The sequence below is a fragment of the Parus major genome, chromosome 1A (assembly GCF_001522545.3).
Source record: "Parus major isolate Abel chromosome 1A, Parus_major1.1, whole genome shotgun sequence".
In the NCBI taxonomy this organism is placed as follows: Eukaryota; Metazoa; Chordata; class Aves; order Passeriformes; family Paridae; genus Parus; species Parus major.
In genome coordinates this window covers 16,688,673-16,715,962 of record NC_031773.1, presented here as the reverse complement: position 1 = coordinate 16,715,962, position 27,290 = coordinate 16,688,673, and the positions used below count along the sequence as shown (strand labels likewise).

Here is a 27,290-nt window from a genome sequence, read left to right as displayed (position 1 = left end):
TACGAATCTCATAAAGAGCTTGAGTTTGTAATCTGAATCTGATAATTCCACTGAAAAAAAAAAAAAAAAAGCCCAGAAAATGTTAGCTCTTGAACAGCCAAAGTATTTTTAGGGAGCTGAGCATGGTGTGTGCAATACAGCATCAATGTCTCAAAAAGACGTTTTTCTGCTGCTGTCATGTGGAGGTCACTGTTCCCACTCTAGTAAATAGCTGCGATAAAACCTGAAGTATTACTGACTTGCTTAAAATTCAGCCAACGTGGAACAAGTGCAACTGTCAGCAATAGGAGGCCTTGAATAGCTGTAAAGGTTAAATATCAATTTGTTTTAAAAAAGAAGTCAAACTTGCTTCTCTACCATAAACCGCAAATCTGATGGCATTCAACCCATTAACACTCCTGTCAGACATTTGAATGTAAAGCGTTTGACACCCTACAAAGCACAGCATACTTTTATTAAATAAAGATTGCTTCGTATAGGGTTTTGGAATGTTCTCTTTAATCTGAAAGGCATATCCAAAAATTTTTAAAGGGTGTTTGTTAGATTTATTTCAGCCTATGTCTAATTTGTATTTTGTTTCCAATGAAAAATTTAGTGATGAGAACAAACTGGACTTGAAAATAGCGAATGCATTTTAAAAAACATTTGTGGAAGTACAAAATATTTGAATTTTAAAGCTTGCAGTTTAAAATATGATTCCACTAAATCACAGTAATTAATATGACATCATCAGTGACAATAACAATAATAACAGATACACCAAGATTTTCTCTGCTACTACAAAACTGAAAAGTGTTGAGATCTGAAATCAAGCAGAATTTTACTTTTTAATATTAAAAGCAGTGAATGCATCATCTTGGCTTTTTTTTGTTTCTTCTTTCTAATGAGCATGTGATAAAGCTTAATTCATTGATTATATGAGATATTTCTGATATCTGTGGGGTAGAAAACAGCATTTCTTCAGCTGTTCAACAGTTGGAGGTTTTTGTGAAGGCATTTTACCAAAGCTTGCTGGTATCTGCATTCCTTGATTTTTCTGCCTTTGAAATCTAGACAGAAGCTGAATGCTTTCTTTGGTGGATACTTCCGTATTGTAAGGTATTTCAAATTGTCTTTTCTTATGGGAGAAACAGAATAATTAAGATTTCTTTTCCAGTTGCTGTAAAAAAATCGGGTAGGATTGTTTATCTCATACGATTCCTGGCTTGCTTGGATTATCTTGATCCCTTTTATTATAAATTAATCTATCCTCTTTACTTAAGAGTATTAACCTATAGCAGCAGAAGCCTTTGTTGCACAGCTTCTTTGAACTCCTCAGGCATGTCAGCATGTAAGTCTATATCTTAGATTAAAACTATAATGTATATAATGCATGTCAATCCCTTGGTTGAAAGCATATAGATTAGAGCTTTCTCAGGAACAATATTATTATAAATGAACAGAGGTGGAATTAATATTTGAGGTCTTCCTGTCTGAACTTTTTTGCAGAGGCTTTATGCACTAAAAGCCTCTGCTGTGGGGGCTGTTTCCCATCTGTGCATCCCCACAACCTTACACGAGTTGGTCCATCCAGCTCCTGTCAGTTCCCTTTTGGACCATGTCCTGGTTTATCCTCCTGTGTTCTGGCACCAGCTCTTCGCTCTGCTCCCCTCTAGGTGGCAACAGAGGAGGGAGAAATACAAAGTCCTACCCTGGCTTGAAAGAAGCAAAAGAATGAAGATCAAGAGAAAGAGAAAAGGAAAGATAAAGAAAAATGGGAGGGTGTGGAGAAGAGATTTGAAGAGTTCTTTCCTTGTTCTCCTGTCTTCGAGAAATTGTAATATTTTCCACCAGATGATATTAACCAGCTCTATATTAGCTTTAGTTATCTGATCTTCCTTACAAAAAGGGAAGGTGGAATAGGTTTTTAATCAGATCAGCGTTTTTCTCAGCAGTGGGATGAACTTCCTTATTTCACTTATACAGACCTCAGACCTGACTAACCTTGCCATGCTGGAGAAATGTCAGTGAGAGCAGAGATGTCAGGAAACATGTGGACAGAAGGTGTAATATCTATATTAGTTTAATGGATACAAACTTTCTGACAGATTTTAAAGATAGTCTCGATATGAAGCCCATTTTTAAAATAAACACTATTGCACATGAACTCTGGAATCTTGCAAGAAAGTACTATTACTTAGTGTTAAATTGTACTTAACTATTTTGGGGGGAGGGGATTTAACCTTTTCTTACTGATCCAAAACCTCAATGACTCAATACATATTAAACCTATTTCTGTAGATTTTGATGTGTAGTATGAGCAGACAATTTAATACAAAGAAGTAGCAATTATCAATAATTACAGTCTACAGTCACAGGGCTATTGTTAAGGTTCTATCTGTACTCCCAAAATACAATAAAATGTTAGTTTCTTTAAAAAGGTGGTTGGATTTTTGATAAGAACTAAAGCCAAAGTAATTCTGCAAAGGCCTAGAATTAGATAGTTTTAACTCCTAACTTTTAAGAAGGTAAAACTTCAGAAAATATTATAAATTCATGTAAATAACTGAAAATATACTTACAGCATTTCTTTTAAAATTAATATCCCTTGGTGTTTTCTGATAGGGTTGTGAAGTGTTGTACACTATTACATCAAGTCCATATACAGAAATAAGGCAAGAAGGATGAGTCTGGAGCTTACATAACATTCCTACAGCACCCAGACACAAACATGACAAGGAAGCGTCACAACAGCTAGTCCTGTAAACAGCTGTATTGCCAAAATGATTAAAAGGCAGACTAAGGAATGTGTGTACTTTTAAAGTTCATTTGTAAAGAGAGGCAAAGAAGACTTCAATCAGCCATTGTAGGATAACACGAGCTATAGAAAGCAAGTTACAACTGTACATTAAGGATAAATCAGGTTTTTCCATAGATTTGAGAAGGTGTTTATACCAATGTCATTTATGTCTTTTTGGTGACACTTAAATGGTATCCATAAGGATATCTAAACTAGACAGTGAGTTAATGTAGAAATCTTGCTGTAAATCAGCTGCAGAAAATGGGCTACCTAGGAGTGTGTGCCTACTGGTGTCTCCTAGATCTATAGGGTCAGAGAATGGTCCCCCAATAGAGGATGTTTGCCTAGGGGTCATAGTTAATGAAAACACTTTCAGAGAGATAGTTCCTGCACACCCTCATCCCTGTAGGCGTGTTGGTGATGTCAACTAAATATACATGCAAATTTTTCTGATTTTGTGATGATATTGCCATTTGGATTTGAATATATAGAATTCATACTTGAGAATTAAGATTTGGGACGAAATAATAAACTGAACATAAACATTAGTGGTATAAAAAAGTACTCTGTAGATTTCTTCTTTATCAAGAGTCCTTTCAATTTTGTATCACATTCTTCACTTTTACAGAATTTAAATGTTTCAGACAGGTTTGGTGTGTGCTTCTTTAAAAGCTTCAGTTTACTGCTCTGAGATTCCAGTGTTTAGAGAGATTTCCAGAGGATACCTACTCTGCATAGCCTTCCCAGTTAGGCCCAGCAGAGGTGCAAGAGTTGTGAGCCTAGAACCAAGCTGTGAAGGTACAACATCTCACCTCCCAGTTTCATTAAGACTGTCTATAAAAGATTTGTTTATCCTTCAGGGTAGCATCTGACTGTACTAGAGCAGCTGGACAAAATGAAAGATTGGAATAGAAAGTCAGTTACTGTCTGTCTTTCTAACACTAAATGTTATTGTTTTCAAGGCTTATTCGCTTAACTCTACAGCTTTATATGCCCAAACACCACAGAAAAGTTACACTGTGCCTTTATGAGCGTATCGTTGCCTTTGATGACCCCAAAAGATAAATCAATAAAAAGAACATATCCCGCTGGCTGAAGCAGAACTTTGTTAAATTAGTAAAGAAATGAACCCGCGTTTCTTCGGAAGGACATCACTGTGATTACACAGAAGTTTCAAAGCAAAAAATAATGTCTTTCAGAGATAATGTTTTCAGTCTAGTAAGGAAACAGTTATACACAATCCTTACAAACATATGTACCTTGGGAGCATGTACTTTCCAAAACTCTAAGCCTAAGCAGTATGTCCTTGGGAAGTCATTCTGCATGTTATGAAGTCCCTACAGAATATGTTTGTATACTTATCTATGACAAGCATCCTAATAGACTTGCATGTGCACATTTATACTTTTAACTGTAAGCTAAACAGGATGTAGTTTTGGTGTGGATTGCTTGTGCTGTTTAATTCTTAGCTTGCTCTCTGTTATTAGCTTGACCTTGACCAACTAGCTGTGTCCTAAAAATCCCACAGGAAATGTTTGGATTTTGTGAAGATTAGAGATCAACCCTACTAGGTAAATTGAGTGTGCTATTTAGGCCTTTCTCAGTGAGGTAAGAGAATTTTTCTGCAGGACCATGAGTCATACTGTGCCAGATGGTTTTATCTGGCATATGAATGGAGAATCGTATTCAGTCTGTGCACCAATATAACTGAAACTTTTGTCTGTTTATTTAAATTGAGATATGCACTGGTCTTGTATTTTTCATTTAGACAAGCAGTCCTTTGCAAGTATTATAGCATTGATTACATAAGCAGATTCAGTTTCTCCTTCAGTTGAGCTTTAAAGTCATTCTTTAAAGCAGAGTAATTATGTGGCCTCTTTTGAGAGCTAGCAAATACCTATTAATTCAGCAGTATGTGTGTATTGATCTTCTGATCTTAACCTATTCTGTTTATTGTCCTTTAACAGAATTCTTCCACGAACATTAGTGCTCATGAGAAAGTAGAAGAGAGATTTATGTTACCTAAGGAATTTATATGCCTATATTTAAAGATCAGGAGTCCCTATAAAAATATGACATCATTCCCATGAAAATTCTACTACAATGTGTTTGTGAATTTTATAATAACATATAGGATAATATAGATGTGCTCACCTAAGCATTTTTTTCTCTTTAAGTAAGAATAACTACAGATACACTGCATTCTTCATATGAATAATTAATGCAACATAAAGTTAGAAAATATTATTGAAATATTTAGATTTATCAATCTAAAATATTATTGGAGTATTTTAGATTTAGATTTATTTAGGTGAAAGTTACCACACTTAGAGTAGAAGCTGCTATTGTGTATTTTCTGCAGCATATATTAAAACAATCTCTTTAATTTAGAAAAGTAGATATGAATTATTCTATGCTTTATGAAGTATTTCATGACAGGTGATTGGCAGGTCTAGTTCTGCCCAAAGTGAGCAAGCTGAAGTATTCATTGTAATAGATCTGTGGACCGTATCACTTGAAGGACAGGCAGAGGGATATTTTTCTCACCACATTTTACTGTTTCAAGGCATGCCCTTGGAGGCAGAATGCAGCATTTTCCTGGAAGTGCTAAAAAGTTGTGCATGCAAAGCTTCTTTGTCAAAAACAAAGAAACAAGTGACAAATAACTAGAATCTTGCTCATTATGTTCTCTGGGAGTTATTTCTTATTCAGTCTGGTACCACCTTCATTTCTTACATTAGAAATAGATTTGGAGCATGGCTTTGTTTTCCAAACAAGCTGGTAAATACCTATCAGTTCTTAACAACAATATCAACTGTTTTGTCTTTAACTCTTTATATCTTCCTTAGAAACATATTCAGGCTATGGAAAGCTAAACTTCACCAAGGTCCAAGAAGCTAGGAGGTAAAAGGGCTGCAAAGGTAAAAAAGTGATTGAGAGGATAAGGGCTGAAACAGAAAACAATACAAAAGATTGAAAGGAAACTCCTTTTAATTTTTTTGCTGTTCTTTCTGCCTAATATTTAATATAACCAGCACTGGCCTTAGTGACACGTAGCTCTGGAAAGTATCTTCAAAATTATACTGATTCATCTCACAGGGTATATGTCCAAAATATAAGTCTAGTGAATAACCGTATAAAGTTATTTTAATTGATAAATATAATAAATATTAAATATTAATTATATTAAACCCAGGATTTCTGTTCTTTTGGCTGTTTCAGTGAGATGAGTCAAAACCTAACAATTTTTTTGCTGGGGTTTGTAGCACAATATTGCATATCAGTGTTACATCTGCATGCACTCATGCAGCTAGAGTAGATTTTTAATGCTCTGCAATGTTTTAAGATCACTGCAGTTTCCACTGAAAATTATAATTATAAACAGTTTTATATTTTGTCTTTTTCCCATCACTTGATATTTTCATATATCTTTCATATATTTCAATAATATTCTGTTAATATTCTTTATTATATAGCACTATAGAGGTTTCTCATTAAGATTCATGGTTCACAACACATTCCTTCCCAGATGCAGAACTTCACACACTTCCTTTATGAGAAACTTTGTTGTCCCACTTCTCCAGCTTGTTGTGGTCTCCTGGGTGGCAGCACGACCCTCTGGAAAATCAGTCAGTCTCAGTTTTGCATCCCCAGCACACTCACTAAGGGGACTCTGCTCTGTCATTCACATAATGGTGTCAGAGTCCCATTTCAAGCCAACAGCAATATTATGGATACAGCTCAATTGTTCAGTTAGAGTGAAATGTATAAAAAATTGCACAAAATGTTGGACACCATGGAACCTGCTAAGAGCCAAGTAGCTCCAGTGCTGACAACATGGACCCTTGCACTCATGGAACACTTTTACTCTATTTAGAGATATTATATATATATATATATATATATATATATGGTATTATATTGTATTATATCATATTATGTTATATAATATTTATTATATGTATTTTCTAAGTACATCTAAAATTGCTGAAATATGGGCTGCAAGGGCACACTGTCAGCTCATTTTCAACTTGTCATCCACCAATACTCCAAGGTTCTTCCCAGAAGAACTACCCTGGACCAGCTCTGCCCCAACCTGTACTGGTACTTGGGATTATTCCTCCCCAAGAGCATGACCTGGCACTTGCCTTTGTATTTTATGTAATAGGTTTGGGTTTGTTTTCTAAAGAGTTTAAATAATAGTTTCTTATCATATTATTTATATATATCTATCCCATATATCATGTATATTATTCCATATATCTATTAGTTTTACACACACACACATATATATATATATATATATAAATATATATATAATTTATATAATAATTTTAATAGTTGTATGCAATAGATTTTTTATAATAGCTTTTTTGTGAAGTGGAGCAAAATAATATATTTTACTATTTATAGTTTTGTAGGGTGAAAAAAAATGCATGTTTGTATATTTTTAGTTATCCTCAGCAAAAATGGATTTTAAAAAATGATTACTTCCATTTGCAAAAATATCATCTATTTACTGTAATTTTGTTAACTCTGTATCTGGCAGTTAAAAACATGTTCATTAGTAAAAATAGCTGCTTTTCGATTACCTTTATTCATGCTGAGTGGTGCCTTTCTTCAAATGGTGCTATTGACTACATCTGGTCTATTTATAAAGTACTATTCAGCACAAGGGAGAAGAGAGGAGTCAGATGCTTGATGCTCTGTCCAGGACAGTGAGTCTTAAGATGTGACATGAAATCCTTACTCTATTGCATTCTATAGCAATTTTGTCTTTGACTTCAGTGAAGCCAGAATTTCATCCATTATATATACTTATTTCTCTGACTTCTTTGGAGTCAAACATTTCATTTATTTCTCCAACCTCTTTGCAGTCTTTCATCAAAGTCAAATACTAACTTCATTTACAGCACAGTGGAACTCTTCTGAATTTCAGGGGATATTTTCCCAGGCAAAACATCACTCTCAGGCAGAAGTTAAGCTAAAAAGGTTAGCAGATATTTACTTAAAGCACCACTTTGAGCTAATTACTATGTATTTAGTATTCTTAAATTTAAACATGTGCTAAAATGTACACTGAAATGGAGGTCCTTTGCTGAATTAGGTCTGTGAACAGTAGAAATAAGTAAAAATCAGAATATTTGGAAAGCATGAGTTGACACAGGCAGGCAGCCAGGAAAACAAAAAAAACACAACTGAAATGCAAAATGCAAATTTATTTCATTACTTTACTAACTGGTGAATCCTGAAGCGGCACCTGGGTGGAGACAGAGAGGGAATGCCAGCACAATCAGGCTCATTCCATCCTGGGAGATGTCAAGGCTGCTGTTTTCATGCATTTATTGAAGTCCTGCACATGTAGTTTACCACATGCTTAGATCTCCCATGTGCTTTTTATGATCCCCAAGACAGGGTGCCTAAGCAAGAGTGCCTCCACAATCACCTGTAATCTCTACACAGAAATTTTACTTTTCAAAATAGAGGGTAAAGAATGGTAGGCATATCGTAGGGGGTTTCCCACATTTATTCTCCAGGCCTTGGCATTCCCAGCTGCAGAGTCAGTTGAGTGACTCTACCATCCTACTTGCCATTCTTCAGTTTTTAATCTTTTCCTTCCAACAGAAGCAGTAAAATTTTGTTTGGTGGCACTATCAGATCAAGCTTCATGGTCAGTGAGTAGGAAGTGCTAGAGCATCCACTGAGTATGTTAGAAAAGGAAAGGCTGTGCTAGAAATGGGACTTGGATCATGGGCTGGTGTATATTCTAGAAAGCTGAAGTCAGATTTTTACTTGGAGAAGGCCTTGTTCTTTTCCCCTTCATTGTTTTAAACTTGTGTCCCAGGGCTTTGTTCTGTAATCCAATCCTGCACCAATTCCCACATCTCCTATCCTCTCCTGGAGACTCAAAGGAGGAATCTCATGGCATGCACCAGCTACAGGAAGAGGAAAAGGTAGAGCCTTTAGAATCCAAGCAGTGGATTCTTGACTGTTCTTGATGCTGTACTTAGAGTTATGAAGAACAACAAGGAATGTTGTGTTGTATCACCACCTCCTCTGCCACTGGCAAGGCGAGAAGACTGTCTTGTTTACACCTTTGAACCAAAACCAAGGAAATTCCTCATTAATTACCCCAGCTCTAGCTGAGATGACTTGCCTTGTCTTCATGGAAAAGTCTAGAGAAGTGCAATAGTCCTATGTTATATTCATTTTTGTCCTTGATTATATTTCTTTTATTTCTCTTCAATTTCAACCTTTGATTTTGTGGCTAAAATTTCTAAGATTGTATTTAATTAATCAGTAGGAAAAAATCTTGCCAAAAAAGTATTGTCAAAAAATATAAAAATTGTCATATCATAAAAGGAGAACCTCTAAACTATTCTAGGAATGCAGGAGTGAGTTTTCTAAGAGATTTCCTAATAAAACCAGAAAGTTTTATGCATATTTTATTCTGAAGTTATCTCAATAAATAAACATAACAATTAAATATCAGTAATTTTTGTAGATTTTTATATACATTTTTTACCTAAGCTGCTGCTGAAATAATCTTGTGAAACTTCTTTGAACGTCAGCAATTCTCTCAATCTTTTCAGTTTAATGGATAAAGTTAACATTTATAATTACTTATGTATGAAGGTAATTAGAGGAGTTAAATTAATAATATATGAAAGTAATTTTTTATGAATATATTCCAGAAGTGATAATTAGGGGAAGTATCAAAAACGCTGTAATAATTTTTACACTGCAATTATTTAGCTATTCTAAAGCCCACACATTCTTTAAAACTGGTCCATCTTATAAAAAAAAATTAGTGTGTAATAGTGAAATTATTAAGGTTAGGGTTAGGGAAAGTATTATATTTAAATTTAGGAACTGTAAAGTCCATAGATGCTGAAATAGTTGCTAGGTAAACATAGAATATTGAAATAATATGACCTGGGAATGACTTCCAGATAACCAGGTCATCTGGTTCAACTGGCTGTTCAGAGGTCCCTCTGGTCTTTGCTCAGTTGAGTTTCAAATACCTCTAAGAGTAGACATTCTACAGCCTTTCTGGGAAATCCTTTCCAAAGTCTGACTATACCCACTATAGATATTTTTTTGCCTAATATGAGATCAGATTATCTCCTTTTGAAAATTGTCATGTGCTACAGCACAATGGACTGCTGCAGGTGCACTAGCACTGTAAATCTCCCATGCTTAAACATTTACATAAAACAGACCATTTGATCCTTCAAATGCAAGGTTTTGGAGCATAAAGTCTGGAAGTAACTTCTGACTTGAATTGGTCATGTATGATGGCAATAATTTCAATGTCTTCTTCTTGATATAGAAGCTGGCTGGAAAAAGTAATATTTTGAAGGAATTGAAAACTTTGACAATGCCACAAGAAGGTGTTTAAAGTTTTTATTTTCCATGCTCATGCTTTTCTTGCAACAAATTCTGGTCATTTGTTCGCAGGTAATATGAGATTCCTTTAGTTTGTTATGCATGCACAATCTCATGTGGTTCTTTTTGGTTTTTTAGTTTTTCTCTTCCTTTTCCATAAATAAACATATTTAAATACTTAAAAGCAGAAAATTTTTCTATTCTCCTTTTCCTTTTCCTTTTTCCTTTTTCCTTTTTCCTTTTTCCTTTTTCCTCTTCCTTTCCCAAGAGTATGTAGTGTGCAAAGAGGACAGAGCCAAGATCTTGTCAGTGGTATCCAGTGCCAGGATCAGAGGCAATGGGCACAAACTGAAATACAGGAGTTTCTGCTTGAACATCAGGAAACTTTTTCACTGTGAGTGTGACCTAGCACTGGCTCAGGTTGCCCCTGGAGCTTGTGAAGTTTCCACTTAAAAGATGTTTGAACATGGTTATAGGCAACCTCTTCTAGTGAACATTCTTGATAAGGGTTTTTGAGGATCATCCCTAGTCCCTGCTAAACTGAATCACTTTGTAATTCTGTGGTTCTGTGAAGTTCTACCTAATTTAATGAGCGCACATTTAACCCCTGCAACTAGACATTTGGTTCAAAACTTCCTAAGTAAGAATTGTCTTATTCACACCTGTGTTATTTTCAAATTCAAAACCAATGCAAATGTCCCAAGTCAGTTTGTTTTAGAGGTTTAATGCAAAAAAATTTGTTTTAAATGTAACATAAAGTCAATAAGAAATAAAAAGGCAGAGGGAAAAGAAGGAAATAATGATTTAGCAGAAGATAAAATAGAATGCAATCATTTCTAAGCTAAAATTTATACAAGGGCATTTAATGAAATGAAATGAATTACAGAGAGTGTAAGACAGAACTTATTAATTATTAAAGCAAATATCTAATTCGCTTGATGAATCTTTGTAAATTAACTGTTTGCAGCCAATGTAATTCAAAGCTGCCACTATTAATTTTTACAGCTTGGTTAATATTGGGTATTTGGGATTGTATTTTGCATTATGAGACTATACCAGGGAAGGTTTGGGTTCAATATAAGGAAAAGGTTCTCCAACCAGAGGACTTTTTTGGCATTTAAACAGTGGAAAGTGGTCACAGCACCAAGGCTGCTGGAGTGCAAGAAGCAATTGGACAATGCTTCCAGGCATATGGTGTGATTCTTGAGGCTGTCCTGTACAGGGCCAGGAATTGGAATTAATTATCTCTGTGGGTCCTTTTCAACTCAGGATATTCTATGATGCTATGATTATGTACAAATTTGGGTCTTTGGGTGAGGTGTACTAACAAAATATCCTCCAGATAACCAGCATAAATTTTCCATTACCATCTTAATATTGTATCTAGAATTGACTTTCCAACCTTGCAATGTTTTACTGTTACACAGGAGTCATCAAAATAATCACTGTGTTTACTGATAGTCTGTTAAGTGCATTTTCAATTGCTATCATCCTGAAAAAGCATATTAATAGAAGTCAGAAGTCAGTTTGTGCCCACATGTCTTTTATTCTGAATAGGCTATTGAAATATGCTAGCAAAGAAGATATCACCAAATGCAAACAATTACATGAAACCCAATATAAGAACTGGGTATCCTATATCTATTCATTTTGCACTGAAAGGTCATTGATGTTCTAAAGATCTTAATTCTTATAAGTTAGACATTGTCAACCAAGTACAATAGCACTGTGTTATGAATTATATATTCATCTTTTATGTGGCACAGTAGCCACAAGATCTAATTCTGCTCACAGCAAGACTAAGCCACCCAACTGAGCTCAGCATATTTGTGCTATTTTCAGGAAATACACTGAAACTTTTGACTTTGGTTTCTAAAAATGTTCCAAAATATTTCTTGACACAAGCATAATAGAAATCACAATTTCTTTTTCCAGAAGGTATGACTGCAGGGTTTTTAATTTCCTTTAACATTCAGCCTAATACAATAGCCATCAGAGCACCTTCCATGTGGGAAATCCCTTTAAATGCAAAAATGAATGTTTAAGTAGAGATGTGCCCCAATAAAATAGAAGACAACTTCTTAAGGATAATTATATATTAAAAGCTGTTTATATAATTTTATTGACATATGAAAGACATGAGTCCAAGTTTCATCAGATTAAGAACTATTTATTCTTTATATTATTTTTCCTTTGGGATACTTGTACTGAAAATGGGTGTCTATAAAATATTCCTCAATAATTTTCTTTTCATATGGTTTTCTGTATGAGTGTTTTTGTGTGTATCTTTATCTTCTCTCTCATAGAAGATTCCATCACACTGTTGAAACCAGGAAGAATCCAAGGTTTATATGAGCCCGAAAAAAGAAGAGATTGCCTCTTTAAAGCTCTGAATTTTCTTCCCATTTTCCTGAGAAAAACATAATCTAAATCTTCTAAATTTTTCAGTGTTATCACACAAGCACTAAGTAAAATTAAAACAATATTTAACATAATATTAGATATACTCTCACAAAAAATTTGTTCTGGAAAAGCACACTGTGGGGATGTACTTTCTTTGAGCAGGTACAGATGGTAACATGAAAGAAAAAAACATTTCAAACAACTTACATTTTGTTATTATATTCTTTCATTAATGTTCATAAAGTTTTTTGAAATCCAAAGATGATTGGTACTGAAGAAGTGTAAAGCAATAACACCACAATCAATGGTGAACGTACAGAAATGACAGGTTTATGAACATATGTGAGAGAATTTTTCTATACTAGATTACCCTGTGTTGAATCTAATAAAGTGTAGATTATGAAATTATTCTGATAGCTTCATAGGCTTCCTTCTCACAAAATTATGATCTTTAAAAATTACTTTAAGATAAGAGAGAAAAAACTCCAAGCACCTGTTTTTATTTATTATTTTTCCTACTATTCTAGTCAATGCTGTATGGAGAGCCAGCTTTAAAATATCTCAGTGCATTTTTCTTCTTTCCAGTCCAGCCTTTCCAGATTGTTTCTCAGCATTATAAAATTATGAAATTACTGCCTATGGGGAAACTATCAGAAAGCACAAAATAGCTAGGAAAGTACATCTGCTATTAAGGAAACTTATTCTTTAATAAATGGCCTTCAGGAGGATAGATAGTAAAAATTATGAAAGTATTCTAGTAGTGGTGGACTTAAATTTTTTACTTCTTTTTCAATTCTCCATTTCCTCATGCAAATGATTGTGTACTTAGATTAATTTGATGCAGTTTTTCTAGTCATATTCTAATTTTCTCTCTAGCTAAATACCTCAAAATAAAAACCTAAGCTCCAATGCTATTATATAGATCCCAGGAGACCAGGATGTGTATTGTGCATTTTGACTAAACTTTTATACATAATATAAAAGAGGCTTTCTGAATTTTAAAGTATAAATAGAGTACAACCCATAAATTTTATCTTTGTCTTTTATTGAAGCATTAACCTGACATTGCTAAGTATTTTTGTGAAAGTCTCTTTTTAGAACAAACTTGTTAGCTTTATAGAAATTTTCTTCTTATCTGCTAGTATTTTAACTTTTCACATACAGATATTCTATGTGTCCACCATTCCACCATCCTCTCCAGTCTATCTGGTTTTCATTATCATTAATCTAATTTTTTTTTTTTAATTATGCAATTTTAAAATATTTTTTTTGTGGTTGTTTGTATGTTTGCATGTGCATGCACCACCAGAAAAGTTCACAGGATCATAGAATGACTAAGGCTAGAAGGGACATTTCAAAGTATTCTTTTCCAATCCCTTGCTCTAGGAGTGTCACCCAAGGACAACAGCAGGGTTCCCAAGGATGATACCCAGACAGCTTTTGACTAGCTCTTCAAGATTTGATAAAATTCTTTAGGTTTTTCTTTTTGGATCCTTAAACTAAATTTTAAAAAACTTAAAATCTTACAAAGATTAATATTTATCGGCGTCAAAGCAGTGAAATCCTCTTAATTTTAGATTCCTGTCACTTCATAAATGAACAGTTCTGATCCAGTTATGATTTTCAAATAATTTCCTTTGTTCCTTTGATAAAAAAACTGTTCTCATACTCATGCACTCTTTTCATATTTGCAGTACACTCATGATCAAGTTTACAAAAAGGATATCTATCATTTTTAGTGGTTACTGCACCATGAGGATATTTTTCTGGAGTGAGATCTTTCCTGGCTTTGTTTTTGTACCCTTGTGTTTTCTCTGATGTGTGCATAGTATGTAAAAATAGGATTCCAGTTCAACATGAGAAATTAAATATACTGTTATATAGGAATATATATCTCTGTCTCTTTAGTGTCTTTTTAGAGGCTCTTATGGGGGTCCAGTTATTAAAAAATTTATGTATTTGGTTTCAGTTATTGAATTACTGCTAAATCAAAGGCATTCTGTCTGTTCTGTGAGAAAACTGAAACTCTCTATCGTGTTCTTTCTATTGCACCTTGATGAATACATGAAAGTAACTTCCAAAATGGGAGTCTGCAACTATCAAAACAGGAAATTAATGACAATGCAGACAAAGGAATTTGTTTTGTTTTCCTTCTATGATGCTAAAGATGACTTTGTCTCATTTCTTATTTCTCCTGTTGTTTGGTAGGGCTATTTACTTTCTTATATATGACATGTTAGTGATAATAACAGCAACAACAATAGCTCCTAGAAGATGATACATAGTTGAGACACAAGATAAGTAATATATATAATCTTATTAATTAAAAATAATAATATAGAGGAGAAAGACTCCTGTGACAGCTAACAAACTCTGGAGTTTCATGGATAAGGAAAAAGCAAATATTCACTCCTTGAAGACAAATAAAATTAATATTTTCCTGGTATTTAATGACTTGTTTGCAAGACTGAAAGATGGGGAAGCTCTTTTCTGGTAGCAGGGCTGATAGGGACATAACTGAGGATCCCTAGTAGTTAAAGGAAAGATTGAGTGAGATGACTGCTCTTGATGAAAAATGATCCCTAGGCAGTTCCACAAAGCAAATTAAATCTCAGCTACCCCGTTTAAAATATCACCCTCTGGGTTCTTCAATCATTTATTTCTTTTCATTTAAAGCCATATTTGATAAATTTATTGGGTTTACTTGATGCTCCTTAACAGTGTCAGCACTGTTAAGAATTCTTCTTCTTGTACTTGCCCACAGTTTTGGGTCATAAAACATACTCCAATACATCCTCTAGAGAAAGAAATAGTGATATCAGCCTGGAGTATTGTTTGGTCCAGGATTCCTCTGAGCCCTGTATGGAATTTCTGTAGGTGTGTTTTATTTCCTGTTTTTGTTTTAAGATGCAAGTGCATGGACTAATATACCAAGTGATATTAAATTGATATTTTGTACCCTATAGGTTCTATTAGAATGATCTGTCATACCACATGACATACAAGAGTGTTGGAAGCATTTACAAGTGGTATTTGGAGGTAGAAACTGTAACTTTTCTCTAAAAAATCCTTTTTCTGTTTCTCTGTTTCTGCTGCATCTCTTCTGAATTTTTCTTTTTATTCTTGGATTTCTCAGCCTCCTTTGGACTGAATTCTTTTGGGATCCTCCCTCATGGGAAGCCCTGCTTATCTCAGTTCTTATGATTCAAAGAAAACTCCCGAGCTCGTTAGAATCTTGTTACTAGTGTTTATTAAAAGGTCATCACAAAACTTAATAGGTCTCTCTAGGATGACTATAAAAGGTTAATCTTTGCAATCTGGTACATTTCTTTCTTCTGATGGTACAAACAAGGCCTTGTGGCTCACTTCGTGTCTGATGCACAAAATGGCCCCGAACTACGCAGTTCTTTTATTTTTATACCTATTTTTACTCAATTAACAGAAGACACGTATATTATTTTTCTTAATGACCTAATCACCTCTGATATGCACTGCGGCATTTTCTATCTAGTCACTTACTATTACCCAAAAACCTCTAGGAGAAGAACATGAAGTAGAAAGAAGGGACAAGAGACCACACCCTAAATCCTCCATCTTGTCTCCTGTTCTCTAAACTAACTTTTTCACCCAGTGATTTAAAAAACTTTCTAATTTACACACACTTTTAATTTTTTCTATCTAACTTTAGCATTTGTTCTCATGTATCACCATGAAAACATGCTCATGAATTTCATATTGTATGAAATTCAGTGTTCAGTGATCTTATAACTAAGTCAGAAACAAGGGCACACACTCTGTATTCCAGACTCCAACACAAACCCTATGAGAATGTTGCAGGAAAAAAAACTACAGAGTAAACGGAGGCAATTCTGATGGAATCTTTCCCAACTTTTTATAAACACTGACCTCTGAAACAAACTTTTTCTCAAAAAACGTACATTTTTTTATTGGAAGGAAAATAGATTTATTAATTTAATTAAAAAAACCAAATCAAATCAAACCACAACAAGAGAAACTAAAAAACAAAACAAGCTAACCAAAAAGCCCTAGGAGATATTAATATCCATTGTCAAAATCTGATGACTAGGAAATAAAAGCAAACCAGGGAGATACATTATCTGACATTTTCTGCAAGCCAAATCATGGAAAATAGGTGTCTGTCTCCACTAAATGTGTAGAAAATATTAGACAATGAAAGTCTTCCATCATTTGGCATTCAGACTGACAGTTCTTCTCTTGAGGGTAATGGGAATAGCCCTGAATATGCATACACATACACATGTATATTTACATATGCTTACATACTTTATTTTTTAAAACTAAGCAATTATTTTTCCACAGAAAGTAGAAAACATTTTTTTTTCCTCTTTACCTTCCCTGATTTTGCCTCACCTATGTAAAGGTGGAAGGTTTCATCAAAGCCAGAAATGCACTGGATCTTAGGATAGATGTTTATCTCCCCACCACTTGATACATATACATGATTTTTGGAATTATGCTTTTTTATAAGATCAGGGATGTCTGCAAGGTAAACAGCAAAGTGCAAAGGTATTTTAGTACCTTCAATATTAGGCAAAGCCAGCACATATGGGATTTGAACAGTTGTCAGAAGAGCAGCTGCAATGCAGACAGCTGAATTCCACCTTAAATGAAATTTATTTAGTGTAATTTAGCAGTACATTTGGATGACAGTAAGAGATATGATATCCAATAGAAAGATAAAAAAGAGAAAATTTTTGTTCTCTAAAAATATACTAGCCTGGCAAAACGTTTCACAGGAATGTTTGTTTGCCTGTGTATTTAAGGAGAATCCAGACATTTGATTTAGGAAACTTGATCTCATGTTTCTAATTTACCTACCCAGTAACTTATAAAAAGGAGTCTTTGTACCAGTGACATCAGGCTGAAGACAACCTTATTGTATTTTCAAGTCCATACACACAGTCTGAAAGTCTGACTTCTGACTAAGCTTCTCAATGACTTCATCTCCCTCTTTTCAGGATATGGGCTAAAAACTCTGTTCTAGTTCCCTTGGATGAAATGAAGAGCATTCCTGTTGCTGAGAGACCTTATCCTGCTTCCAGGCCCTTCTCACTGACCACTGTGAGGAGACAGGAGTTCCCAAAACTTTCTGAAATAAAATGAGTAATTTGTTTGTTTTTGTGATTTTGCTTTGTTTTCCTTTGTTTTTTGTTCTGGATTTTTTTTTCGTTTTTTTGGGATTTTTGCAGGGAGATTAAATATGTTTTTCCTGAAGGAAAATTACTGAATTAATTATAGGTACTCATATACAGATATTAACTATAGATATTAGATATAACTATAGATATTAGATATAACTATAGATATGGCTTTTACACTTTCTGAAATTCAAAATATCCAGATTCTAAGAAAAGTTCAGAATATCTTTCTCTTCTGGCTTCTCTTTGAAGTAATTCTTTTAAGTGGCAAGTCTTCAGTGAGGTCTGACACCTTTTATCAGGCCATGTTCTATTAACTAGAAATACCTTCTGACTTCTAATATGTACATGATTACTTTCTCTGGCAGGGAAACTCCTTCCATTTAAAGGGGTCCATTTTTGACTCAATAAAATATTTTCAAATCAATTGAATTGCAATTTAACTTAATCACAAGAATGGAAATAATTTCCTGACATTACAGTAATATTTATGAAGAAAGTAATTGTTTGCATCCCACTACTGGTCACGTTCACTTACATAAACAAACTGGAATGTATTTTGGGTTGTTTATATATGTATCAATAAAAAAAAAAGTATAAGAATAACTCTGAGGTCAGAAAAACCTTCAACTTTAACACCAATCTTTTAGCATTAATTTCTTGGTAGATTTGAATGCAGTTTCTTCTATTTTGACCCAGAAGTGTCCTAATTTCTTCAACCTATTTAATATAGAGAAAGACTAATTATATTACAGGTTATTTTGAAAATTCATTGGTTTATTAGCTCAGTTCCTCAGTGTTTACTGGATGCAATGGTAGAGTACATTTCTGGAGTGCATCTTCTGCTTCAGTATGTGCTGTGAGGTGGTGGTGCAAAAAAGAAGTGTGGTAATAAACTAGAGAATTTGCCTGAAAACCACCCCTGATAAGAATTACTGTTGAAACTAATGTAGACACATCTTTGGATTAGTTTTCTATTCCAGTAAATCTTCATAGAAGCTCTCTGGATTTGCGAGTACTGAGTAAATTTGATGCCAAACAGCAGCAACACATAGATGAAAAAGGTACATAACTATTTCATTGATACCTCTCTCTAAATATAAAACCTAATTTATTTAAATTCACATTTTAGTAAAAAAAAAAAACAACAAAACCTTTACACTTTTACTTACAGCAATATATTGGCTTTCGTTTTTCAAGCATAGGGCATAATGTGAGGTACCCAGTGTAACAGCAAGATAGATTTAAAACCAAGAACATGACAGAAAGGAAGCAAATATTAATGGCCTGGGATTTTATGCCACTGAGAGAATGGCCTGAGACCTCACAACATCTTTGCTTCTATGATAACAGAATTTGTGAAATTGTGCTAAAAAGATTATTTGAATAACCGTTTTCTGCTCTTGCTGTAAAACTTAACCAAAACTCAGGCAAGATTACAGTGTATGAAAATTTCAAATGACTCATGTTGAGATTTGGAGTATTAATTATTCAGAATCCATCTGTACTTGGGATGCTCCAGACCCAAGTGGGTTTATTATAGCCAGCATGCACACACCCTCCTTTTACAAAGAATCTGAGCACAACTGAAGAAATTAGTCTGGTCTGTCTGCAGATTCTTTTTACAGCAGCTAGGGGAGCTTCAGTGTCAGAAACAAGGACTGGAAAGTATCTTTTAGGAAATAGGAAAAATGTCTTTTATAAATTGATGATTGGCCTACAGGCCATAAGGAGGACAAGAGAAAAATTGCCTGTTCTCTTTTGCAGGATAAAGAGCAAATGCACAGACACTGACAGTGGTGATGAGGATTTCCAGAAAGAGAAGTAGAAAACTGTATAAGGATCCAGTGCAAAATAATTAGTATGGGCCTAGTACAGCTATTGTCTTCCTTACTCTGTATAACAATATAGAAGACCAGCAAATTTTGCCTTTTTAAATCTCCCCCACCATGACAAGTGCTACAGGGAGGGAAAAAAGCTTAAAACCAAAATGCAAGCATGGAAGCGGAAATTGTACTTAAAAATTGGTATAATAAGATATGGATTGCATTTGCATTTGTACATACAGAATCAGTTCAGATTTTTTTATAATCTCAAATTTTGTTCTTCTGGAGCTCAACCTTATATTATTTTATTTTTAATAAAGAAGTCTCTATATATTTCTATTTATATTTTTTTCATATCTTACTTCCCACTCCATTTTCCCACCATAGGTACTTTTTTCTTTGAATTTTCCCCTATCATGTATGTTTTACTTGTCTTTTTTCCTCTAAATCCCTTCCTTTTTTTCTGTTGAGCCCTAGTATTCTCCTCACTCTACTCCTTTGCTGAACTGTGGAATCTGTGAGGAGATAAAACAGATAAGAGGAAAGGAGCCATCCAGCCAGGCAAAAATCCAGGCAGCTAGGACTGGATCAGAGGCTGCTTCTCAGCACAAAGGCTTTAGTCTCAGTGCTTTCTAGGGCATTCACAGCCAGTTGAACAACTCTCAGCAATCTCTGCCAGATCTTTGTCTCCTTTCCACCACATTCAACAAATGAAGCTTTTCAAAAAGAATGTACTTCTACTGAGTTTTCATGTCAAGGTTTACGTAGGGCAGGTCTACAGTGGTGGTTTATATAAGAAGCTTCTAGAAGCTGCCTCTAAGTCCAGTGGGGCCAATGCCCACAGGCTCCATTGTCACCACTGGCCAAGGCCAAGCCCGTTGGTGACAATGGTATAGCATAGTTAGGAAAGGGAAGAAGTCATTGTGCAGAAGCAAATTACGGCTTGACAAGACAGGAGTGAGAACCTGTGAGAGAGTAACCCTACAGACACCCAGGTGTCGGCGAAAGGAAGGGGAGGAGGAGCTCCAGGCACCAGAGCAGAGATTCCCCTGCAGCCTGTGGTGCAGACCATGGTGAGGCATGACCAGCTGTGCCCTGCAGCCCACGGAGGTGCCAGGTGGAGCAGAGCAGCCCACAGAGAATCCAACAGTGGGACAGGTGGATGCTACCAAAGGAGGCTGTATCACCACAGAAAGTCCTTGGCTTGGCTCCTGGCAGGAACTATGGACCCATGGAGAGATAAACCCACACTGAGCAGGTTTTCTGCTAGGGCTTTAGACCCCATGGGGGACCCACCCTGGAGCAGGCTGTTCCTGAAGGACTGCATCACATGGAAAGGACCCCCATGAGGAAGGCTGTGAAGAACAGCAACCTTTATGAAGGACTCGCACTGGACAGCTCATGGACAGTCTCCCATGGAATATACCCCATGCTGAAGGGGAGCAGTATGAGGACTCTTCCCCTTGAGGAACAGAAGTCACAGAGACAATGTAATGACCCTACAGCAATCCTCATTTCCTGCCTCTCCTGCCTTGCTGGTGATAGTCATGCAGATAATTTGGGAATAGAGTTAATCATGAGAAGAAGGAAGAGGTGGGTGGCGGATGTTTTTAAGATTTTTTATTTCTCAATATTCAACTCTGATTTTATTGGTAATAAATGCAAGTAATTTTCCCCAAGTTGAGTCTGTTTTGCCCATGACAGTAACTGGTGAGTGATGTTTTCCTGTCCATTTTTTGGCCCATGACACGTTCATTATATTTTTTCTCCTCTGCTCATATGAAAATGGGGGGGATCGAGCAGTTTTGGTGGGCATCTGGAATCCAGACAGGTTCAATCCATCACATCACTTTAACATTTCAATTATGTAATGATTTAGACAGCAGTTACTGTCAGAGACATCTTATCACTTTTTCATGTGAAAGAAATCCATATTCCACTCTTGTGTCTTTGAAATAATTTCTGTCCACTTGTTAGAAATGATTCCTGATAAACTCATACATTGAGGATCAATTCTTGCCCATAGGAAGATGTCAGCTTATCCAATATGCAGGTTGTACTTGCAATCTCATCCCACTGCATGTTAGAGCTTCTATCCCACTTTCACATCTCCTTTGCAGGTTTCAAACTCATTCTCTCTTATTAGCTCTTGCTGTCTTTGACACATAAGACTGAATGACAAGATTTATGCAATATTGCAACAAGTACAGGTCCTGAATCAGCTGTAAGATTTGATAAATATAAAGTGTAATTTTCTGGTAAGTGTGCAGTAAACACATACTTTATACCACAATGAAATAACTATTGACATGATCAGAAAATTGCCTTTATTTTCATTGTCCCACTTCTTTACACTTTATTCACAAAAGAAAAGGCAGCAGTGTGTGCTTGCAGCCCAGAAAGCCAAATGTATCCAGGGCTGTGTCAAAAGAAACAAGGCCAGTAGGGTAGGGTGCTGATTCTCCCCCTCTGTCCTCTTGAGACCCCACCTGGAGTTCCACATCCAGGTCTGAAGTGCCCATCGTGAGAAGGATATGGCCCTTCTTTGGGTAAGTGCAGAGAAGAGCCAGGAAGGTTATCAAAGGGCTGAAGCATCTCTCCCATGAAGACAGGCTGAGAGTTGAAGCTGCTCATCTTGCAGAAGAGAAGGCATCAAGGATATGTCATTGTGGTCTTCCAGTACCTGAAGGGAACCTACAAGAAAGATGGAGTGAGATTATTTTAAAAGAGTATGGAGTTACAGGACAAAGGGAAGTGTCTTCAAACTGAAAGAAAGTAGGTTTAGATTAGGTAAAAGGAAGAAATTCTTCACAGCAAGGTGAACCTTCACCAAAGTTGGTGAGGCAGTGAAATGGGTTCCCCAGAGAAGTTGTGGATACCCCATCCCTGGAAGTGTTAAAGTCCAGGGCAGCTGGCACTTTGAGAAACCTGGTCTATTGGGAGGTGCCCATGGCAGGAGAGTTGGAGCTAGATGATCTTCAAGGTCCCTTCTAATAAAAGGTATTTATGATTTGCAAGTTTATGAAAGGTGACATCCCAGGTTTGAGCCCTTAGTAACAAAAAACCCCAGGGTAGAAAGTCAGGTTGACAGACTCAGAGAACTCCCATCAGCACAGAGGGGACCCACATCTGCATTCACCACTTTCTCATGGTGCACACATGTGTTGCAGGTTCTGCTGATTCTGATGATTTCTCAGACCTGGTTTTCTCCTTCTGACCTGTCACAAGGATACTTAAAATATTCTGAAATTGCACGTCTGTAAATGCAGGAAATGAGAAGATGGATAGATACTTCTGCCTTCTCAACTTCATTTAACAATGTTACACTCTGCAATATCTATTTTTACTTACTATAATAAATCTTGGCTAAACAGTAAGACCATTTGAAATTCCATACAATTTTTTTCCTGGTATACTGACAGTTGTTTTGTTTTCTTTCTAGGTCCTCTGAAGTTTTGGTTAAGTTTTTTAGTAATATTGGGATTATACCTAAAACTTTGTGATTGATTCCTGTAAAAATTGAATATTTTAGAGGCAGTTTGTTCAATTTTTAAAATATTTTAGACAGTGTTTCTTTACTGAAAAAAAGCTTTTTTAGCATAGAAACTCCTACAAAAGGCTGGAATCATGGTATGTCAGGATAAGTGCATGAAGTTTCTACAAACTCCAGGACACTCTCCTGCTCTCCTCCTCTTTCTCGCCTTTGACCAACTGCTGTCTGTGGTTACTTATGTGTTCGCTTTAGAAAAAGTTGTTAATCTGCAGTCTGAAAGGCTACCCTATCACCTGAACTTACAGCTTTATTATTCTCTATGGTTCTTTCTCTTTGAATGAAGTATTTTATTTGAGACATCACTAGGCAAATCATTACCTTTTCAGAGTTTCCAGTTTATAGGTTAAAATCAAACTATGAATAGCATAGTGTGTCATATGTCATATCTCTTGGAGGATCTCTATTATCATCTATTACCATGGCTTGATGCATTAGGCAATGGATGACTGAGTTATTTTTGATTGCTTTTCCTGATACAGCTGAAAACAGCTTTCTTTTTTTTCCTCCAATATAAAATAGATTTGTTATACTTCAACAAAGATAAACAAAAACAAAAGTGAAAAACCCAAGGTCACAAACAACAGAAATAAACATTCAAAACTCCACTATTCAGATGTTCTTTTGATCTGTCAAGCACCCCTCAATATCCCCAAGGTTTTAAGTGATGGTTTCACTCACTACATCATAGTCTAGAAGATCTCTGGCTATCCCCATTGCCTTTTATCCACTTGAAATCATTTTACTTTGTAAGTACCCCACTGGTCCCATAGTTATGTCTGTGCATCTTTGGAACATTTCCATTATTAAATTAGCTACAATCCATGATCTATTATTAAATAATCACCGCTTTACTGAAGCCAAAGCAACTCTATAGGCACAAAAACGTATTAGTATAGCAGTGTGCTTCTAAAAGGTGACAGATGGGAAAGACAGCTACAAGGACAGTGCTGGACCCTACTAACCCATCAGAGATTGAAACCATCAATCAGAAAAAAAACATGGTAACAGTGTAAAGAGGGAGGAAGAGACGAAATCTCTCCCAGCCTTTTTTATTAGGCCTTTTTTCTGTTGTCTGTCATGCTTTTATTTCCATGCAAAGGGAGGATGGGGACACATTGTCATTCTCATGACATTTTTTTCATTTGTGATTTAAACTCTTTCTGAATTGATTGGTAAATCCAGCATCAAGCAAATAATCTTTTCCTGCAATTTAAATCTCAGATGATGTCCCAATACTAATCATTCACTATATCTGTGAAGGGTAACACCTACTCCTTGGGACAGTCATTTCAGTGGAATTTGGAGGCTCTGGTAGCACTGCTGCAAACTTGAAATCATGGAGTGAGATTTTATTAAATCTAATAAATTAAAATAAAAATGCAGAAGTAATAATTTACATAAATATTAAAGAATCTAAATTGCATAAAATTAATCAAAAAACATAATAAATAATACAGTGTCATAACAAGAAATTGTTATTCAGTCCCCTTTTTTCTCTTGCTTTATATGAGCAGGTGCATGGGAAAAGTGGGTATTCTGTTTAAAAATGAAATTTATTAAAAAATAAATTATTCAACTAGAACAAGCTTTTTCTTTTACCTTCAGGGATTAAATAAAAATTTACAATTTATTTAGTTGTTCAAAATGGGAATAAAGAATACAATTTATTTCTAAGAATTAAAAACATCCTCGGTTTCTGATAATTTTGATAAACTTCTAAAACACTTAAAGGAATGTTCAATATATCATCCCTAGAATGAAAAATCTTCAATCTAGGTTTTGTTATTCATTCTCCTTTCCATTTCTCTAGATTTATCTTTCAAAAAGTGAGCATTCAGGTATCTTTGGTGCATGTGATTTATATAAAATTCATCACATTGGCATATTTTTGGTTGTTACTCTTCAAACATCAAAATTATTTAAAATAGTATTGTTCCAATGCCATGGAAGTTCCTTGTCCTTTTTTGGGGGAAAAAAAATAGTATTTGGGATTAAAGAAGCAATTGAAAACTTCAATCATAATATCTATACTGAAGGATAATAAGCAGATTTATAGAAAGCACTAAAAATTTGGAAAGAAGCCACATGATTATGCCATCACTATTCCCCATATTTCCATTATAGCTATCATTCAACAATATGGACTGCAGAAAAATTATTTACTATTTACTAAAAGAATTCAATGATACTGTTATGTGTTAAATCATCCAATACTCTTGCTCTCAGCTTCAAATCGTAGCATACTCAATAGAGTTTATTGTTCCTAATTTATGGAGTCTGACACTACTCCATAGCCTTTGGGTCAGTTTGAGTCATATGCATACACAGAGAAATTAATATTTAAACAGGTTCTCTATATTGGAATTTAAAATACATAGCAAAGAGCTGATCAAGTGTTCAGCAAAGAAGATAAAGCTGTAAGAGCAAATTACATGCTTGGACTCTGAGCACTTGGAACTGAGAATTAGAAGACTGCCTCTGTTCCTTGATTTTAGAGTGTTTGGAAGACATGGAATGTGTTGACCAGACTTTGAGTACATGCACTTTTTCAAATCTGCTTCTAGGACTACTTCTCAAATTATGATTAATATTATTTGCTTAAGACTTTGATACCCAGACTCAGTTTTATATAATGTAAGAATTAATGTTCAGAAGCCAATTAAAATCTTTGAGTAGTTGCAACATTATTCTCAGCAGAGAAATGCATCCATATTAAGATCCCATGCAGACTGAATTTATTAGACATCATAGTGTACTTGCTTAGTGAGCCATATGTATCCTAACTCTGCTTTTATACACAGGGGCTGTCCTAATTTCCCTGTTTACCTGGGCTCTCCATCGTTAGTCCCGTTAGGAAACATTATTCCTTTTCTGTCCTTTTAGAATGTAGTCATAGAATTTCTTAGGTGGAAAAGATTTATAAGATTGAGTCCAGCTCTTAACTGAGTACCATGCTCACCACTTGGTCTCTAAGTACCGCATCCACATGTTTCTTTGATGGGTTGGTAATTTCCACTTACCTGGTGACCTGTTGGTGATTGACCACTTCCCTGCAGCCTCTTACAATGCCTGAAACCTTTTCTGTGAGGAAATGTTTCCTCATACCAAATCTAAACCTCTCCTGGTGCGACTTGTAGGGATTTTCCTCGTCCTGTCACTTGTTTACCTTGGAGAAGAGACTGATCCTCACCTTGCTACAACCTCCTTTCAGCTATTACAGACAGCAATAATGTCTGAGGCTCCTTTTCTGCAGGCAAAACAACCTCAGCTTTCTCAGCCCCTCCTCATAAGACTTGTGCCCTAGTTGATTTAGCTTACACCCAGTGGAAATGAAGTTTATGCAGAAATATATATTTGTGTTGTCACTAGTAACTTTTTAATCTTCCAAGCAGATTAATACTGAATTTGAATGCAAAACAGAAATATTAAAAATGCTAAATTTTTACAATTTTAGTGAGAGCTGACAATATGCCTAGAGGACACATTCTGCTATTATTACTCTTGAGAGAAAAATCAAATAAATCAAAAGGCTTTATTTTGCTATGTCAATTCATCTTTGTAAAGAAATCCAGACCAGCATCAGCAGTTAGGGCAGGTCAGGCCTGAGGGAGCCACCTGTGTGAATTCTCATATGTGAATGACAGAACATGGAAGAGGGACTGAAAACACGGTATGAGAGTGGGCAGGAGCAGCTGCAGGCCAGGGAGAGGAAAATAAGCACCTGTTAGGTTAAAGGAGTTGCTGAGGACATGAGAATGACACGGCACACCGTGAAGGGCTTTGGAGATAAAAGGGATCTCAGATTGTTGAAATGATCTCTCTAGGATACCTAACATGACTCCCAGGTATTTTTAGGAGTAGAATCATGCTGTAGGGAGAAAGAACACAGTTCTATACAGGCTGAATTAGGATTCATTAATGTGACTTATGACTGTACAGTTGATATTTCTTATTAAGAGAAAGGAGGTGGGAGTAACTGGTGGGCAGGGAAGAGTCTCTTCCAGTGTTCTAGAAAAGGAACTTTATTTTCCTAATTAATTTTCAAGATGTTCAAACCATATCAAGCTATGTCCATTATTCACTATTAAGCACATCTTTGTGTTTCTTAATTGGTAAAGAAATAAAATTGCCCCCAGTAAAGAAAATTTCTATTTCAAATA

At 35.4% G+C, this 27,290-nt stretch overlaps 1 long non-coding RNA gene across 1 annotated transcript in view; it reads right to left on the bottom strand.

Annotated features, from left to right (window-relative positions):
- Window positions 1–21,881: 21,881 nt before the first annotated feature.
- LOC107205183 overlaps window positions 21,882–27,290 on the bottom strand; it is a 29,773-nt gene continuing 24,364 nt past the window's right edge. Inside the window, exon 3 of the long non-coding RNA XR_001521873.2 lies at window positions 21,882–22,271. This is a non-coding gene — a long non-coding RNA (uncharacterized LOC107205183). The remainder of the gene's footprint in view (window positions 22,272–27,290) is intronic.